The sequence below is a fragment of the Lygodium microphyllum genome, chromosome 17 (assembly GCF_053477565.2).
Source record: "Lygodium microphyllum isolate KBCC chromosome 17, Lygodium_microphyllum_v1.1.10, whole genome shotgun sequence".
NCBI classification, from domain to species: Eukaryota; Viridiplantae; Streptophyta; class Polypodiopsida; order Schizaeales; family Lygodiaceae; genus Lygodium; species Lygodium microphyllum.
This window is the reverse complement of record NC_141151.1, coordinates 6,683,249-6,688,555: the sequence shown is the minus strand read 5'-3', so window position 1 is coordinate 6,688,555 and position 5,307 is coordinate 6,683,249. Positions and strand designations below refer to the sequence as shown.

At 42.6% G+C, this 5,307-nt stretch overlaps 1 non-coding gene across 1 annotated transcript; it reads right to left on the bottom strand.

Annotated features, from left to right (window-relative positions):
• Positions 1-589: 589 nt before the first annotated feature.
• Positions 590-692, bottom strand: LOC148021539 (U6 spliceosomal RNA). Its single transcript, XR_015694509.1, has one exon. It is a non-coding gene; the product is annotated as a U6 spliceosomal RNA (small nuclear RNA).
• Positions 693-5,307: the final 4,615 nt, after the last annotated feature.

Below are 5,307 nucleotides of genomic sequence, written 5' to 3'. Positions count from 1 at the left end.
CCTCCCCCTCTGCTGAGGATGGTATTGTCACATTGGCTTACACGCTTTTGCGGGTTGGTCACAGCCCTCTAGGGTTGTCACTTCCATGTACGTGAGTGCCATCTCTTGTTCTCACCACATCGGTTTTCTTGACACTCATGTTGTGAACAGAGCTAGGGTTGGGGGGGTTGGGGACAGCAAAGCTATGGACTGGGGATTTCCTTCATGGAAGCAAGCTACGGTTGGTGAGTTGTATACCCATGGTGGGAGTGCTATGGGTCAAGATAAGTCTAGTCCATCCTTGGTGGAGCATTTCCAAAATTGGCTTGCTGGGTTCGTGGGGGGAAGCAGAAAACTGCAAAAGTACAGTTGTAGTATTCTACCAAGGAGCACCGAATTGCATGACCGCTGAAGAGTGGCTGCGTGTACCATAAGAAGTAGATTCGTGCTGGTTGGTTTCGGCGGTTAGGAGAAGGAGAATGATATGGCATTCAAATTTGACGACAGAGATCGCAAGAATACTTGAATCCTCTCTCGCGCGTCTCATCAGTGAGGAAGCCGGCCGGGGCCGTGAGCCGTCCGTGGCTCTTGGCGCACCGAAACGATCGAGAAAAATTTGGACCATTTCTCGATTTGTGCGTGTCATCCTTGCGCAGGGGCCATGCTAATCTTCTCTGTATCGTTCCAATTTTATCAGATGTCTCCGAAGAGACGAAATGAAGCGGCCTGCCCGCGCGCCTATTCATACCACTTTTATCTATGGAGCTCCTGGGATGTGGGATGGTGAGAGCACACGTGGCGCCCCCGCTGTATCTCTCTCTTCTCGCTCTGGGGACCGGCTCGGGCCCCGGCGCTTGCAGATGGAGAAGACTCGCTAGGCCGGTAGCAGGGAGACGACGACATACGCTGTTCCTTCCTTCCGATCAGCAGGGAGTTTGTGCCAACGACGGGTGTCGCCGTGTGAGGAGGAAGCATACCATGCGTGCGTCTCACATTTCCCTTGGGGATTTATGCTTCGCTTCCCTTAACCACACACGTAGCTCTCTGCTGAATATGGCAACCGATCGTTATCGTTTGTGCATATCACATGATCCGTGCCATTAAGAAGATATCGCGGTGGGGTACTTCCATGAGCCCTAGCGGACGTCCACATTGGCAATTGCGATCTATGGTAGGAGGCCCAAAGTGTCTCCATACGAGCCTTACTTCTTCGCACTCCCATGTGCACAACTGGGCATCGGCACCTCAGGCCAACGAACCATGCCCGGCTCTGATGATGTGAATCTATATCGGATGTAACACGTCTGGAAACATTGGAAACACGACAAGCTCCCGTGCTACCATCCAACCAACTGCTCATGTGCCAATTCGTCCTAGGCCCTAGGCCCAATGTGCACTTGGGGAGAATGCTTGCTGTATCCAGCTGTCCGAAGCGGCGACACCATCTTGTTTTGGAACCATGCAGCCTTACTTTTCAATACTGCGCCATACTATTGCATTATTAGTGCTTACTCACTTCTAGAGATAGGCCACATAGCAGCTCGAGCAAGTCCCCCCCCCCCCCCCCCCCACCGGAAGGGATTCTTGATAGGCTCTAATGTTGATATCATGGCTCATTATCAGTGCGTGTGCCATCTACAACTCATCTCTTTTAGCTAGCTAGTTAGCCAAGCTTTTGGCTCTCTAATAGACGTCATTTGAAAGTGTAGATGCCAAATCTATGTCTCCAAATTAGAAAACAACATCATAGTTTATATTCTACCTTAAACATGTAGAAGCACGAGAAAAATAGAAGAGTTTGCTAATGCATCAATTGTGCCAAGTGCACTTGTTGAGCACAAAGGTAGAGCATGCACCTTTAGTGAATTCCAAACATATTTGTGGTCAATCATGCATTTTTAGAGGGCAACTCATAGAAGTAGGTTCCTAAGGAGCTCCTCATCCAACCATATAACGAATGAACCTCTTCCATGAGCACACCCAACACCATTGATCATATACTTTACAAAGGAGTTAATAAACATGAGACCCTTCACATGTGGCTAATAACCTTGAAATGAATGCTCTCGACCCATTGGAGATGGAAATTAGCAACATATACTCCATCCTTCCCTTAAACATTTATAAATAGGGCATTGGCAACAGAGGAGGCAACTCTCAATCTTCCGAATGAACCCATCAATCCTCTCAAGCATCGATACACTCCTCAACTTAAACGTATTCTCAATCACCACCAACTCTCATCTCCATCTTCTCTTACTCTCAATACCTCTCCACCTTGTTAGGACAATAACAAGGAGAGCTTGGAGAGGAATGGACAAGTGAAGAAGCACAAGATGCTAATGTTGTCCCTCGCACTTGAAGATTGGTAGCCAATATGTTTTCAAATTCACCTAGAGATCTTATGGTCTTGAAATGACAACTGAATGAATGCCTTGATGGCTCATGTTGTGCCATCATAGCCACCACTCTTAATGCAAGTAAAGCTATGAAGATGGCTCCATTTGGCAAGGAAATTCTTATAAAACAACATCATAGTTTATATCTTACTTTAAACATGTTGAAATAGAAGAAAATATACTAGTGTATTAATGCAAGTTAGTAGTGTGAAGATGGTTCCATTCCGTAATGACAACCTCATAGCTCAAAATTAACTTATCATGGCCCCCTCCCCCCGCAAGTTCTATTTTTTGTATATTGCTTAAGTAATTGAAGTTTAGAGAGTACTGGTTTCATATAAAAGGTGCACCAAAACACGTTTTTTTTCTTAAAGTGCTCAAATTGTGATGGAAATACCATAATATTTTGATTTTAGATCTTGACCCCTCCAATGTGCTTTTGTAGATGAGGAGGTCCATTAGCATGATGAATTGTGGTGTCCTTAAAAGCATCTCTCTAGCCTTAGAGCAGGATTACCACCAACGGTGTAGATCATGTGATTATAGTGAGGGAGACATGATTTTGTGCCACCATCTAATATCATGGGTGCATGACGGGTCATAGAAAGCCTAGCGCCAGTGTGTGGCACCCCTCAAATGAGTGAAAGGGTTGAGTGTTTGGTCCAATGAGGGTTACCAACCATCTCGCTGCCTTATTTGCTACCTAGGACGAGATGTACGTTCCATTAGGGATATACCTAGTGGTGGATTAGGGAGACCTAAGATGGACTAGTAATCAGATCCTAGGTTATCATCATGTTTTGTATAGCCATGATGATTGCAATTGCTCTAAAAATTGTTGTATTGGTAAAAGTTTATTTGATTGTTAAGAACATGACTATTTATGCATCTTTGTTTGCTTATGTGTATTATGTGAAAGAACTAGTGCTAAGGATGTAACGAAAAAACATGTATATTAAACACAATGGGATAGTAATTAAACAAATAAGAGCACTATGTGAGTGGGTAGAAAGTTGGTGGGTGGGAGTCTCAATGGACGCCATCCTATCGATCGGGTGGACTCGATTAGTTGTGTGGTTTTTTACAATAGTGCTAGTATTAGAGTTGAGTGATCTTGACTAGCTGGCACTATTTAAAGACAAGAAAGTATAGTAGAATATTCATTGCTGAGGTTGTTCAAGTTTAGAAGATTGATCCACTCTCTTGTGAAGTTATCTTTGTTAGATGGGCATTGCACTATTGATGACTACCCATCATTCTTTAGAAACTTGTAGAACCAAAATTATCACATCAAAGATCAACAAGAGACTACACTTAAAAAGCTAACATTGGATCCATATTCCTAGGTTGACATAAAACAATTGCATGTATTTGGCTAAAGATAGTACATGTACTTTAGGCTGAGGCCAAAGCCTAGCAAATCATCCTCGCCTAGGCAACCAATCCATGTGGAAATATTGAGCTCAACACGACATGGCACTCATGTACCTAGATGACCATTTTCACATTCATATCAATGACATGGTTGGTACTTGTAAGGCATATCATTCCAATGACACTTTATAGTTGGTCCACCTACTCAAGTTACAATATATCTATATAGTCATCTTTCTAGTTAACGTGTTCACAGTATGGACCGCTTGTCTTATTTCTATGAGAGAGATTTATAGCTCATTGTGAACAAGGCATCATCCCATTTGATTTAAATAAAAAATCTCCTCAATCACAGTTAATGGGTTGGAAGTTATTGTAGTCTTAATGCAGGGAGGTCTTGTGGACCACATTAAAAATGACATGCCACAGAGGAAAAAGGAAGGCCCATGAGGAAATCCACAAGGAAATAAAAGACTTGTGGGCATTTATGAATGAGCCTAGATCTGTCTAAGAGTACCTAGGAGATGCAGGAAGGGGTACTTGAAATCGACGCCTATAGCTTGTTGAATCATATCCTATGACAACATGCGATTCACTATACTAAGACATAACGACATGCTCTCTACTATGGATCAAATGATTCAATAGATGTCTCTCCAACTCTCTAACTCAACAAACATATTTAACACTCATTAATTCTGTGTATATAGTACTTCTTTAGCATAATATTGCACATCATAAAGGTCCAACCCCTGCAACGTTCAAAAGCATTGCAACATTTTTGTGGGGAGGGTAGCCAACACATTGAATTGCTAATGAAACTTGATACTTGCAAGTGGTAAAAGTCTAAATACTATCAAGTTTTATCAATTGAATGTAGGATAAAACAAATGGCAAGTGGTAAGCTTGAGCCTTAAGAAGACATCAATGAAGCAACAAAGTAAACAACGCAACTCATAACTCTTCTCACTCAGTTAGCCACCACTCAAGGGAAAGAGAAAGCAAATGAGTCCAAGCTTGAGACTAAATGACCTCCCCCATTGGAGCATTTAATAGGTAATAATGAGAGTGATTACATTTATGATAGTCATTACATACATAATAGTTTTATGCACTCTATAAATGCAGAAGCCAAGAGAATGTTGCTTGGGATGATACCAATGGTTAATGCAGAGATGCAAACCCTTAAGGGTGATAGCAGTTAGTAGTGTTAAGAGAAAGACCACTAGCGGCGCATTGACGACGAGTAGACGGTTGCAGTGGTAGTAATGGCCATTGGCATGAAACATGGTCAAAGAGAATATTGCATATGTTAGCAAGTTATAAAAGGGAGAGGCTTCCTCAAACAAGGGGGTTCATTCATTCGTTTTTTAGGTAGTTGGCAGTGAGTGTCAACGGTTCATAGTTGACATGTTGTTTGATTGGTAGCCTAGTTTTTGCAACATTAGCAGAGCTATCCTTGATGTATGTCTTGAGTCATGATCATTGGCAGTAGTATGCAATAGTAGTAGAGCTATCTTTGATGTATGTCTTGAGTCATGATCATTGGCAGTAG